Below are 14,758 nucleotides of genomic sequence, written 5' to 3' on the forward strand. Positions count from 1 at the left end.
CATCCTAGAGCACATGGCACAGGATTGTGTCCAGGCGGTTCTTGAATATCTCCAGTGAGGGAGACTCCACAGCCTCTCTGTTCCACTGCGCGGTCCCCTGCACAGTAAAGAAGTTCTTCCTCATGTTCAGGTGAAATATCCTGTGCATCAGTTTCTGCCCGTTGCCTCGTGTCCTAGTGGTTAGCATCGCTGAGCAGAGCTCTGACTTCACATTCAGAGCTCATTCCCACTCTGAATGCAGACTTCGGCTACCTCCACCTCGGCTGAGGGAGCCGCCGGGAAAGGCAGAAGGTGCGTTTGTCTTGCATGGACACACAGAAGGGCACTGAACACTATCTTTGCTATAGTGGTTTAATTGCTTTTATAGTACAGTAGAGGAACAGATTTGGGGATTTGCCCTATTTGCCCTATTCCTGGACCTGTCTGTATTGCCACCAAAAAGGGCAGTCCTGCATTCCTCTCTGATCATGACCATACCCTCCTGTTTATTATTTACACTACGACAACACTGATGTTGCCATCTGGCAAGGCAAGCCTGGGATCCAAAAAATTACCCAAATTCATCTGGATGAAGTTCGTTCATTAGCTGAGCCTGCAGAACTACTGCAGAGGAAGGCAGAGTAGATGTGGAGGCAGGAACAGCCAACTGAGATCCCAGCGGATCCGAGCTGTGTTTCTATGTGCAGCTGCACCACTGCAGCAAGTCCTTGCTGCTGGAACTGCTGTGTGACAGCTCTGAGAGTGTCCCAGTGATGATGACCTTGTGAACACTCCCTATAGTAGTACGTGATTTCTCCAGAAAATGTCTGTTGTAGTTACTTTAAGGTAGCAGCATGAGGTCGTATCTCACAATAAGGTTCTCAGAAATGTTAACTGACAGAAGTGAAAGAGCAGGGTTTGAAACTAAAAGTTCAGTATGCCTCTTAAACAATACCGCATGTATGAATGTGTCACTCGTGTATTTACAGATCTTGCTTCCCTCAAAATCATGTGGAGATTCTTATGTCTTTGTGACTATTTTAGAACTGGGGCCAAAATCGTGATGAATTCATAACAGCTGCAACTCTGGCTTCCCCCTTTTCCAGATTTTTTCAAACTTGCCTGCCCATGACATCAATTCCTGCTGGTTTTTCACATACCCAAAAGCATAGATACTGTGCAGACCTTGCAGAGTTCTGTGTTTCTTAGGGAGAGCAGATGATAAGCAGCCTGTTCCCAACACTGCCATAATATCCCTTCCCACTAGGCTATGTACCTCTTATCACATAAAGCAACACATTAACCACTTTGTGTGAGGATTGTATCCCCCAGCTGACACAGAGAAGGTTGGTTATTTGGTCATAATCTCTATTTGTTTGGTTGGAGATTTTTTTCCCCCATCCCTTTTTTTAGTAATGCTTGAGTCGAGCAGGGCTGCTTCCTCATGGCAGAGGATACCCATACTACTGCTGACCTCCCTTTGAAAAGCAGTTACTCAACTCCAGAGCAATACCAGTTGGATCCCTCAGAGGGAAATTTTGGTATGCATGGGTCTACACAGTTTGCCAAGATATGCTAAGTAACTGGGTCGGGAGGAAGAGAACTGTATCTCCAGGTTCCTAGCCATACACATTAGGATAATTCAAGTTGGAGGGGACCTCAGGAGGTCATCTAGTCCAACCAGACAATTAGAAGTTCATAAACCTGTTAATAAGGCAGACAAATGACAGCTGTGAGCATGAAAATTTCATAGCCTTTCCTGCTGCCGTGGTTAGACTCCATCAAATCTGGCTGGAGTGATGCAAAAAACTGCTACCTTGACCATCTATTCCGCCTCCTTACTGAAGGTTCCTGCCTCCACAATAGTCCCTGGATTGGAAAACACTAATGTTCCTAATCCATTTTATTAAAAATATGGTATTAAAGTCATGTTTGGGAGCAGTTTAAGCGAATTTGCTGGACCTTGTATTGAAGCAGCTGGGACTAGTGCATGCGTTTCATTGCACTGACTCTGCTGTGAGGCAGTAATCTCAGGCAAAGAGAAGGTAAGAAATTGCTGGGAGGAGTGTGACACCTTAAGCCACTGAAGCTTGTTCTACTCTGAGTATATTCTCATGGCTTACAGCTTTTTATTTTTTGATAGAGGCTTTAAACCTAGCAGTTCTGGATAAGATGTGAGGTTGGTGGGTGTCAGCAACTGTGGTTAGGCAGGATCCAGCCATGGTGGTGTAGGAGAGCATTACTCACAGCCAAACCCCAGGGACTTATCATGCCCCTTTCCAGCAACCTGTGAATCTGCCAGCAGAGCTGATTGTGTGCCCTCTCACTCTGATTTATTCTAGTCAGTTCGATCAGGAGCTGATATAAATTAATGTAACTCTTTTGCCATGAACATTAGGTTTGGTTCAGAAGTGTCTCTTCAGCTAGAGTAATTGCAGACACTGTCAGAGAAGTTTAAAGCTATCCACTCTTAGGGTCTGTGTCAGATTAACAAAACTGGTTTCTGAATTGATTTGGTTATCATTACATAAATTCCAGCAACTTGAGGGCTGGCACAGGCTTTTAGCACAAAGTAGCAGAGAGCTTCGTTTGTAACCTCCTCCCACACACAGAATTCTGCAGGAGAAGGTTGAAAACATGTGAGAATTCTATGAATTATGAACTGCCCTTTGCTTTTGTCTTGCCCTCCCCTTGCAATTATATTTAACCAGACTACAGGAATTATTGTGCCTTCATAATAATCTTTAATGCTCACATGCAAACCTAACTCTTTACCAAAGGTCTTACAGGTTGTGTGGAGAAATACTGTAATAATGGAAAGTGAAAAACAATAGGGAAGCAATAGGGAAAAGAAGATGCATGTTACATATTCACGGGTATTAACTTTCCAAGGGAAGTTATGCACAAGTCAGTAGAGGCATCAGTAGACTGTTAATTTTCATACACACAAAGTAATTGTTCTTCTGCATAGATATTTTTATGTTATGGTATTACCTGTGACATATCCACCAATTTCTCTCCTAGGAAAGAGCCTCAAAGTCTGAACCTTGAGAAATTGTGATGGAGTAGCAACACAGAAACATTTAGTCAACATCTTTCCCATAAGGCACATCTCAAAATGACATGAATTGTTAATAGAGAACAGTTTAAGGGGAAGCAGTTGATTCTCAAATGGGATTTCAGTTAAGTTGGAAAGCGAGAGTAGGAACGGGCAAGGGTGTTTTTATTTATCTGGTCAATGTAGACATCTGTCTTCTAGGTCTCTGCCTCTGAGTTAGCTTTCTTCTTAAGTGAGAGAGGGAGAGAGTGATACTTTGAGGATACAATTCCTGTTTTAACCAACATGGACTGTGCCCTGAATGTGTTTAGTTTTTCTTCAGAGCTTATAGCCGACTTAGCTGATCAGCATAAATATAAGTGTTTGCACTGTAGATGCCTAAAGGTAGGTGAGAGGAGTCCTACCCAATATGTTTGTTTATTGTTAGGCCATAGCAAGGGAAAGCTGTCACGGCAGCTTTGAGTTGGTTGATTAAAATGACGAAGAACAAGCTAGTGTCACATTAATGGAAAACACAGGCAGAAGAGAAGATGGATCTTTGAAATGGGTTGGAGCAAGCCCACAGTACATTGAAAAAACCCTCACCTGTTCTGTTTTGAGTCTGCAGACAGAAATTAGAAGAATTAACAGGAACTAGGATATCATGTTTCTTTTCTGTGTATACTCAACATGCAGAAGCATTTTGCATATGTTGGAGTATTACACTTTGGAGAAGAAATAAGAAAGTAGTTTACAGTAGTCCAAACAAATAGAGAGGAAGACTTGGACAGAAACGTCAGAGAAAGTAGAGTCAGGTCCAGGGAGCTGTGTGTCAGCAACTGTTAAGTGAAAACCTGGACACAGAAGGAAAGTTTATTCACAGCATCTCAGTCATGTGGCAGAGCACTAGACAGTATCAAGTGGCAAAGTTCCCTTAATCTGCTAGGGTTGACAACTGAGAGAAAATCTCTCGTGATGTGCTTTTGTTTGGCAGTATAACTCTTTCAGGGTACAGTGTGAATTTTAAGCTGTTTTTCTAAAGATGTGACACTTCTGGAGTTGCACACTGTCTGTCCCATTGCAATCATTTTGAACTTCACTGGCCAGATTCTACTGCATTTGCAAAAGGATGGTGGTCTAACTGAGTTCCTTCTAGTTTTGTAGTAAGTAGCACAGTAGAAAAAAATGGGCACAGCTGGTAGCTCTGCTGAGCACAAGGCAAGCTGTCCAGTCTGCTTGTGTGAAATGACTGACAGCTCCCCTTTTAGGGCTACCTGCAATACCTACTTCTGTGCACAGTTGCAATAACATGTATGATCCGTAGGCAGCTTTATTGAAGGGATGAGAGCTAAGTGGAAATGGACACAAAACCATAGGATTCTGGGCTTTGATAGTTTGAACCAGTTACATCAGATGAGCCTGTTAACTCAGGCATGGCCATTAATTTTAAGTCATGCTGGTATATATTATTCTCCTGTAGGTGTTTTTTTTACTTAACAGTGGCAGTTTCAAATAAGGGAGCTGTTGGACAGCTTTTTGCACACACTGTTTAGATGTCCAAACCACTAGAATAAACAAAGCACAGTCTAATACATATTAATGGCTTCCCCAGGATTTTTGATTTCTTAGGCATGTTAGTTCCAGTTCTGCAGTGTGAGATACTAGAAAATAAATTTGTATTAACAATCCACTCCTGCAAACATATTCATCCAGGACAGAAAAAAGACACATTTAAAGAGCATTCCATAATGTATTGGCAGTCCTTCTAGGACTATCTGAAATAGCCCTTTGAATAGTGCTGTGATCAATGCAATGAGGGGGTTAAATTGGAGAAAGATGTGTTCTGGTGTGTGATTAAGTATTGGGATTTTACAGGACAAGAGGTAAGCCATGCATCTGCATTGAAAGAACAACTTCACAGCCTCTGCCATTTATCAATAACTTATTAAATCCCTATCACTGAATATGTAAAAATTCTGAATAGGTAGGAGCAATGTAGTATATGGCAAGATGTAATTACAGATCAAAGTTCCTAATTGAAAACTTAAAAATGTTTGAGGAGAGGAAGAAAGTTAAATATATGCTGGTGATCATTGTGGAGAATCTCTTTTCCCTTTCTGGTCCCCTAATGTGATTACTACAGGGAACAAGCAGTGGTTTCCATGTGAACAACTTAATCTGGTTTGTATTTCAGAGTAAAATTGGGAATCTTTTTTTAACTTCAAAATTTGGACTGTAGTTGAACAATGTGCATTTTGTTAGCGTTATTCATTTATCTAATAAATGAGAAACATGATTGTGTCAGTAGAGGATCAGTGGCACAAAGAACAGTATCTCATAAAAAAACCAGACACTGGTATCACAGCTTCAGTTAAACATGTTTTAAACTATTATAACATCCCATTCACATTCTCAGGGGGAATATTCACTGCCTACGTTTAAACATATAACTTAGATGCCTAAATTAGGAGGCTTGTCTCCTTAGATGCCTTGCATAGTTGAAGGAATGAGAGAGGCTCCTCCAGAGAGCAGTTCAGACTGTTAGTTAGGCTTCTACTCTGAATTATCATCTAGAGGAGGCTCTTCAACTTTGAATGCCATTCTGTGCTATTTCTGTGCATCTTTTCGTTGGCAACTGAACTGACTTAACTGGTTTTCACCCCTGCGCACTCGTTCTTGCCTTCTACTTTAACGTATCGCTCTGTCGCTTGCGCGAGTACAGCTGTTGATGTGGTGGCCCTGCCAACTAGGTTGGTGAAATCATCTGGGTTAAAAGGAACCCTGCAAAAGAAGGTGTAACTTTTAACCTAGGTCATGTCTCTGACTTTGTTTACTGTGTGACCTTGTATAAAAGTCAGGCATGTCTGAGGAAGGGATGAGCTTCAGCAAGGCACAGAAATGCGTTGTTGAACTCAGAGACCTATTTGCCAAATGTGCCACCAAGAAAATGATATGTTTAGCTTTAGGATATAAATTAAGGAGACTGAGTCTTGTATCTAAGCATCATTCTATTCAAACACATGATTTTTATACCATTATAGTTTCACAAATGTCATAGAAGTTTATTATGATTTGCATCACTGTAAGATATAGTCTAACCATGTATCTCTGTTATCCATGTAAAAAATGGCCATAATTTAAGCAAAATTATTTATGGCATTTACAAATGTACCATAAAAAGGTATGCTAAACTTTATAAATAAGTCTAGGAGCATGGTGTTGCCACTAATATAGAGCAGCTGCAGTAAAATTTGAGTAGTTTAAGAAGTTGCCCACCCGTCAGCCAAGGGCTGCTAATGTTTCAACAGACATGCTAGGTGCAACATAGCTAACTTTAATGGTTTACAGTGCAGGCACCTGCTCATAAGCTGGTTGTCTTCAATTCAATTCAAAATCAAATGGAAATGCCTTCTGGATGCTTCATATGACTTGTAAGAGATACTCATATTAGATATGAAATACCTACATTTGACCAGCTGAATTGCACCTCCAGGCTGCACAGCTGCTCCTTATACATAGAATGCTGCTGGTTACAACAAGTGATGTTCAATTGCCTTGTGTGCTAACCTCTAAAACCATCCAGGCTCAGCGGTTAATATGTCACTAAGGCTTCATTTTCTGATTATTAAACATCATTCCAGTTCAGAGAGACTTGATGCCATTGGTGACCACCACCAGGACACTTTTCCAGTCCCTGGCAGTTAAGGTATTTCATGTAGCTACAGAAGTAACTATCCTGTTATAAAACAGTATTCTTTTAAAACAAGCATATATTAGGAATTTTAGCCACAAACCCAATGAGGTGAGAGAACTATTAGTAGTTTTTAATACTTACTAAGTTTTAGTAACTAAGTTAGTTGAGGTTTAACCCCAGTAGGCAGCTCAGACTCTCACAGCTACTCGCTCCTTGCCCAGTGAGTTGGGAGAACCAGAAGAATAAAAGTGAGAAAACTTGTGGCTGAGATAAAGACAGTTTAATAGGTAATGCAAAAGCCACACAAGCAAGCAAAGAAAATTAAGGAATTCATTCACAACTTCCCACAGGTGGGCAGGTGTTCAGCCATCTCCCAGGAATGCCAGGTTCCATCACACTTAATGATTACTTGGGAAAATAAATGTCATCCCTCTGAACGTTGCCCATTCCTTCTTCTTCCCCCAGCATTATATGCTGAGCATGACACCACATGGTATGGGATAACCCATTTTTGTCAATGGGTGTCAGCTGTCACAGCTGTGTCCCCTCCCAACTCCACGTGCACCCCCAGCCCACTTGTGGGCAGGGTGGTGTGAGAAGCAGAAGAGAATTTGATGTTGTGTAAGCCCTGCTTGGCAGTAACGAAAACATCCCTGTGTTACTGCTGTTTCCAGCACAAATCCAAAACACTGCCCCATACCAGCTACTTTGAAGAAAATTAACTTTATGCCAGCCAAAATCAGTACAGAGCCTTACATCTTCACATTCTTTTACAGTGGAGAAATACATGTATGTTGAGGGTACTTGTGCATAAGAATATATAAGATTGAGGTTTCCATAATTACAGGTTACAAAAGAAGAACAAAGGTTATTAAAAAAGCTGTTCCAAGAGCACAGGAGAATAATATTCTACAGATTTCTCAGGATGGGAAAGGTGATCCTGTGCTGTTTCTCCTTGTCCCTTTTACCATTTTTATTCTGGGTTTCTGTTTTGCTGATATACCAAAAAATTCCCCTCCTACTGAGACAGTCTTTGGGACCTTTCTACCTGATGAAAGCAGTCTCCAGCACCACTATTCAGTGCAGTGCTGGCTGGTATGGGCAGATAGCCTGTGACGTTATTTGCAAGTGTGTATCCATGCTGCAAAGTGCATATCCACAGAAGAGAGGGAGCAGTTTTCCATCTCAAGGCTCTGTGATGCATGCTGACACATCCAGGATGCTTAGGGCTACTACAGATTGCTCTGTCCATGCCACAGAGCCCTGTACCCTGGATCTCACATTTGTGTACCTTGTGGTGTCCCTCCTCTGCACTCTGAAGAGTGTGGAGCCTGTGGGAATAGTGTTGAAAGACAATATGGGTCTGAGGGAGCTAAATATAATGTTCTTGACCTTGCTGTTTGAGGGGAATCCCAAGAGTGAACTATTCATGATCCATGCCTTGTCTTGAATGCATAGGATGTACCTGGACAGATCCCCAAGGACAGAGCTAACAATTAAGCAGAGGGTACAGCTGGGTGCTCAAACTTCCTCCCAGGACCTCAGTGTGGGAAATATTGTAGACATAAAGTACCCAGTTCTAGTCCTATGGGGGGATAAGCACAATATAAGCACATAGATTCATACAGATTAGCTGAGCACGTGTTATTGTATACAGACTATGAAAACAGAAGTGGTTGATATCATACATCAGAAGCACCTTATTCTTTCATACACACTGCTGACATAAAGCCACTTACATTTCTAGTTAGTATATCTACCTGCAACTCAGCAGAGCTTTGGCTGGGTCTTAGATCTAAAAATAGAATTTTCCTTCCTGAGATCTTTTACTTCAATGATAGTCTTAGTAGCAATGCAATGCAAAAGTGGAATAGATTATATTAATTGTTGTCTTGGAGCTTTCTATCCACTGCATAGGAAACATTCATTGCATTCTCCATCACACCATATGGCATCTAAATATAATGTGATAAAATTACTAATGCAGGGCAGTAAATAACATTATGATTATGTTATGGGTGCCACCTCATATGTGCAGAACAAGTAATTATAGTTGGAATGAGTAATGAAGATTTGAGTGTTATATCTAGAAGTATATAAGAAAGGCCAAATTTGTCATTAAGGATGGTAATTGTCTCATCTGACTTTGTGGGTTCAGTAAGTCGGTGTCCATACCAAGCCAGTCATCTGTGACTGCATCTGTGATCAGCAGAGAGAGGAACAGGGACTTAAGAAGATGAATGGCCCCTCATCTCTCAAACAGATATTTTCAGAGGAATGCATCTCAAAATCTCACACAAACAGAAAATCTTCAACAACATCTTCCAGGCAGGAAAAAGAGAACACATCCAGAAAGACCTGGTCACACATTGTAACCTTTCTCAGATGAATCTCCAAGTTTATTCTCTGCCTCAGTGAACAATCATCAGTAGTGAAACTTTTGATTACATTTATTTAAGCCATTTTTCACATGTTCCAGTGATAAAGTTTTAGCATTTCTCTAGGCAGTCTCTGCCAATGCTTACTTTTCCTTAATCCTGGACAGTTATTGAGTGGTTTAATGTAAATCTGCTTTGCTGCAACTTACCCTAATTTCTTATTGTTCTAATAGACACAAATTTACTTCATCCTTCTTTGCAAGTACTTTTCACATATTTAAAGATTCCTCTGCCCCCAGTTTTCTCTGTTCATGACATCATTTATGTTTTGACACTGAACTAAAGTACTAGTAAAGTGGTACTAGTAGGATTTATGCAGAGTTAAACCTTCCCTCACCTACCCATTCATGGCTCACAGTAACCTCAGTGGTCCACTGACTCCATGATGGCAATGATACATCTTGCTGCACTCACAGCTGTGATACCATAATGGTGTTGATCTCTCACCCCTGTCTAATTTCAAGTGAGCATTCTCAGCTCATTTAGTCTTTCCTGGAGAGGGTTAAGTTTGATTGTTTCTGTCACTCTTTTATGGATACTAACTGGTTCACAGCTTTCGAATGCATGATGTCCACACTCAGTTGTAATAGTCTGGGGGCTCATTAGCCAATGTTTACAAGTGTAATGTAGTTTTTTACTCATATCTGCCTTTTTTTTTCTTTACTTGCCAATTTCATTGCCGTTCTATGCTTTCTAATTTCTTCACAGTGATAACTTCATAATTTCCACAAAGCATTAAACAGAAATCCAGCCATTTTTTTTGAGTGTACTGAAATATGTTTAAGGATCTTGTGGTTATGCTTAACACAGAACACTTCACAGAACTATATATTATACCACAAAATTGTTCTTAACATGCTAATTTAAAACATATTTTCTTTAGATTAGTTCATAAAGAGAGAGGAAAGAAGATATTTAGCTCCAGACAGCACTTGCAATAGAAATCAGTTATTTCTGTACAGTATCTTTCCTTTGAAATATCACTAAATGATTTCCAGAGAGAGGAAGATTGTAATTTAATGATCACTTGCACAGCTCAAAAACCTTTCATCAGAGCATCTCAAAGCATTTCAGACAAGCCTGAAAGCTTGTCTGTTTTTCCCCAACTATTTCAGTTGGCCTAATAAAAGATACTGTGTCTTCCTACACACCTTGTATTGTTTAGCACTCAAAGCATTATCATACTTGTTTTACAGATAACTGAGGGGCACAAAGAATCCATGTAGTTTTATTTCTGCAGTGAATCTGAGATGAACTCTGTGGGGTCCCATTTTCACTGTGTCTCCTGGACTTGCAGAATACATGTTCTCAGATTACAAGCAGACATGGAGCGAAATCTTCATCCCACTGACATCAGTGGCAAAATTCCCATTGATCTGAATAAGGCTGAAATTGTGTCCTAGCTTTTCTAGCTGCTGCCTGCCAAAATCGACTTCAGACCTGTGCATCCTTCCTGTCTTCTGCATCACCATTAGTAATGAAGGTTCTGCGGTCCACCCGTGTCTGCCATTTCGCTCTCAGTAAATGATCAAGGCAAATATAAATGAGGAATGAGAGACCCCAGCAACAGGAGGAGGTCTGCACAGTGAGTGTGTGGTGTGTGGTTAGCAATCTCCCTGCAGTTACTGCAGATTGATGCATCTGCCTGCATCCACTCTGTGCTGACAAAAGGAGCCATACACGAAGAGCCATTTGGATCATCTGTCCTTGCTCATGAGTGTCCCAGGTTGCAAGTGTGCAACCAGAGACACCACCACAAAGACTATGTCAAGTCTCTGCTATCATGTCTGACCTTTTTAATTAAAGGACAGTCTAACCATTTTGAGACAATCTAGCAGTCTCTTCCAGCTTCATTTTTGCTTAGTTAACACTGTGGATTTGGGCACACAGCACCAGATGCACCCAAAGAAATTAGAGTCTTAAAAGAATGATCAATAAGTCTTTTTACTGTAATGTCCATGGAGTATGCACTTTCATCAGAAGCCATATTGTACCACAGAAATATAAGCAGTTTAAAATACAGATTACAGAAAAGGAACACAAAGGGAGAAAATGCCATGTATGGATGTCTGCTTCTGCTGTTGAGGATAGCTGAATATGGTGCTGATGAGAGAAAGAGTATGTGTTCATTCTCACTCCCTGTATTGTCCATTTGTCCCTTGCTGCACGGGTCTTCTCAAGCTTGATGGGGGTGCAGCCATCCAGCTTTAGTATATTCTCGCTTATTTTCTAGCAAAATGCTTACTAAGTCCTCTCACTGTTGTGCTAGACTGAGAACAGAAAGCTTTCGCACATCTGGCATTTGTTATATTCAGCTGCTTTTCCTCTTTCATAGGTATTTCAGGCGACGGATAAGCTAGAGGAAAGTTGCTGTGTTTTTCATACCACCATTTTCAGTTTGAAGGTAAAGAACACCAAACAGACGAGGCCTGAGAGTAACTTCTAGGCTCACAGAAACATTCTCATGTCTTTTTGGCTAAATTAAATGTTGGTCTTTCTATGTACATCTTGTATTACAAGCCACTTGCAAATCTGTATATTTGATCATTCTCTCATTGTGTTGGAAAACAATATGAGGGAGTTTCTTTCTATACTAGATCTTTGTGGGTAACTTGCTAGTAAACTAATTTTACATGACTCAGATTTAAATAATAAAAAGGCTTAACTTCAGTCTGAGAAGAGTTTATTGTCTACAACTGTAGCCTAGAGACAAACTCCAGCACCTTTGGGACTCAGCTGAGGCAGCAATTAGGCAGCATTTTATTGTGATGCAGTGAGTGCGCAAAAGATGAAGCTGGACTACTCTCAAGAGCTTAGAAACAAAATTGGCTTCCTGGAGAGAGAACATAAGAAATCTGGCAACGTAAAAATATTTAAAGAGCTTAGGGCTCCCAGGGGAGAATTTCAAGCTATTGAAGTGGAAAAGACTGAGCATTTGCTAAGATTGAAAAAAAAAAAGGAGGGGGGGGTCACATGAAAAATGACAAAGTGGGTTTTTTTACTGTAGCATGTTTCAAAGGGGAAAATATAATAAACCTGAAATCAATCAGTAGCACAGACTTCAATGCAGTGTTCCAAATCAAACAGCCCTGTCTTGAAAACAGGAGTCAAAAGAGAATTTTTTTTTCATTTCAGAATTGTAAGGGATTGAGGCCAAGAAACCATTAAATGAGGTGAAAGGTCTAGGCTAGAGGGCATCTTGAGCAAGTCTAATGAAGTCATGGTTGCTTCAGCAGCCACGTTCCCAAAGGGTTTTGCTGTGTCTGTCACTGTCTCTCTGTTCCTCTGCGTCTGGCTCCCTGGCCTCTGCAGTTACGTGCCAGAGTGTGCCCCACCAGGCACCCTACGAAGCTCCGTTCTAGCAGCCCCATAATATGTAACATCCCTGTGTCAAAACTAAGTTGTACAAAATGGGATTGATCTCGCCCATCATTCGGTGTGTGTCGTACAGGCATTTACCTGTGAGCTACTCGTGCTTGACTCCATATATTGTCAGCAGGGAGAAGCAGGAGCTCATGAGACACAATTTAGCTCAACTGAGCGTAAATTTCTATCATATGCCAAAAGTGTCTATTTCTCTCTGACTTAAAATGGCATCCTAGGGTGACTAACTCCCAAATGGACACCTACCATTTAAGCATCTACATTCGTTCAATGAACCCTACCCACATAACTGGCATTGCCTGAGTGCACACTACGTATCAGAGATTTCTCTGCTGTGTTCAGGCCCTGCCTTCACACAACGTGTATCTAGGACTAAGACGAATTGGCTGGAACAGTTTAGCTCATGTCCCAACAGTAATAAGAGGGCTAGAGGGTGCAGAGTGTTTACCTTATTGTAAGGTAAACACTTCTTGCCACCGTTCCTTTGCATTATGCTGACAGCCCTGTCTACGTCACTGCTCCAGCCAGGTTTTGGGGCTGAGGGGCAGCTGCTGGTAAGGAGGGAGGGGATGGATGGGGGACACTGCAGAATGGAAATGAAGGAGGCTGGTGGAGGGAAGGAAGCAACATGAGGAAGGGACAGGATGCTTTATATGCAAAGTAATAGCCCAGTCTGTCTCTCAGGCATCCCCAGGGCAGTGCAGGCTGCAGTCCTGAGCTCTGCATGTGTAAGGCAGTTGAGGGATAGATCACCCACGATCTCCACCTGGGTCCTGGATCAAGAGCACCTGGGGCTGAACTGCGGGTAGAGGGAGCATGCTGCATGTTATGGCCATGAAATGAACCCTGCCACACACATCCTAACTGCATCTGGTATTACTGCCCTGCCTCAGCCACCTACTCACATGATTTCATATGTCAGAGGCAAACTCGTCAAATGACAAAAGAAACCCCAAGACATCTCTGAAGGATTCTGTCACGGGTGACAGTGGGTCTGTCAGCATCTTGGCACATACTGACGAAGCAATAGATGTTGACCAGATCAAAGTATACCCCTGAGATGGACTGAAAAGAGAGGACTGAAAATGGAGGCCCTGATCCTGACAACATACTGATGCATCCTGAAGAAGCTGTCTTGTGGGAACAGAGAACACTGTCTCATGAGAACAAGGACCTGTTTTGAACGAGAGTGGTTGGGAAGAACATCAACATGAGAGAAAAATAAGAGCAGGTGCTCGGGACTGTTGTGGGAAAGAACTGGGCTGTTTTGAGAAAGAGCAAACTTGTTGTGAGAAAGTAGAGTTTAGAAAATGCACCTATTAGCTGTAAGAATTCTGTTGTGAAAGTTTGAACTGTCCTATCCGTGTGTATTATGTGTGTTCAAAAACTGTACTTAAGGGGCTGCGCAGCAGCCCCAGGTGGCTGTCCCTGCTTTTTCCTTGGAATAAACTTTGCTGGAACCTTTTTTCATGTCGCTTTGGCCGTTCCGACATTATCAGCGACAGGATTCCCGCCCTAAGGGTATAGCCAAGTGACTTATCAGAAAGGAAAGTCTTGCTCTGCTCTTCTGTACCTGAGAAAACTTCATCTGTACAAACTTTTGATGTCTCTGTTGACTGACTAAACTAGTAGGCATAACTAGTCACTGATTTTTAAATAGTCCCCTGAGGATTACCCATTCTGTGCTGAAGGTACTCAATTCCTTCTCATAGTCCCAAGGCGTTCCTTTCATGTATTTAATGTCATAAGCTTTCCATGTGGTTGTTGTGTTGCTAGTTTGGAAGTTTTATGATCTGTGGCTGCAATTTGCAGAACTGATAAGGTTTGTTGTTCTTATCAATGATGCATCAGTCTAAAGGCCTGGTGTGAGTGAGCTGCCCAGTGTAGAAGGCTTTGTTGAGCCCTACACACAGCACTGTACATATTGTAAAACCATCCTGCTTACCCTGCTCTTGATTGTTGGTAAATTTCCCAGATTTCATCTATTTTGTTTGTCAGAAATTAGGATTACAATAAACAGCAGGGAAAAGGACAGCATTATCTTCTTTGAAATGCACCACTGTAGCAGCAAATTTCTGGACGCACCATTCATAGACCAGAAAGCAAAGCACTGGCTGCTGTGCAAATATAACAGCAAACACAGCGTTCCCTGGAGAGGCTGAGCTGTAATGTGCAGAGACAATATGGGGCAGTTCTGGATAAGCAGAGGACATGCGTATCTCAGTG

The sequence above is a fragment of the Manacus vitellinus genome, unplaced genomic scaffold (genome assembly GCF_001715985.3).
Source record: "Manacus vitellinus isolate BGI_N305 unplaced genomic scaffold, ASM171598v3 scaffold_2_pilon, whole genome shotgun sequence".
Lineage (NCBI taxonomy): Eukaryota > Metazoa > Chordata > Aves > Passeriformes > Pipridae > Manacus > Manacus vitellinus.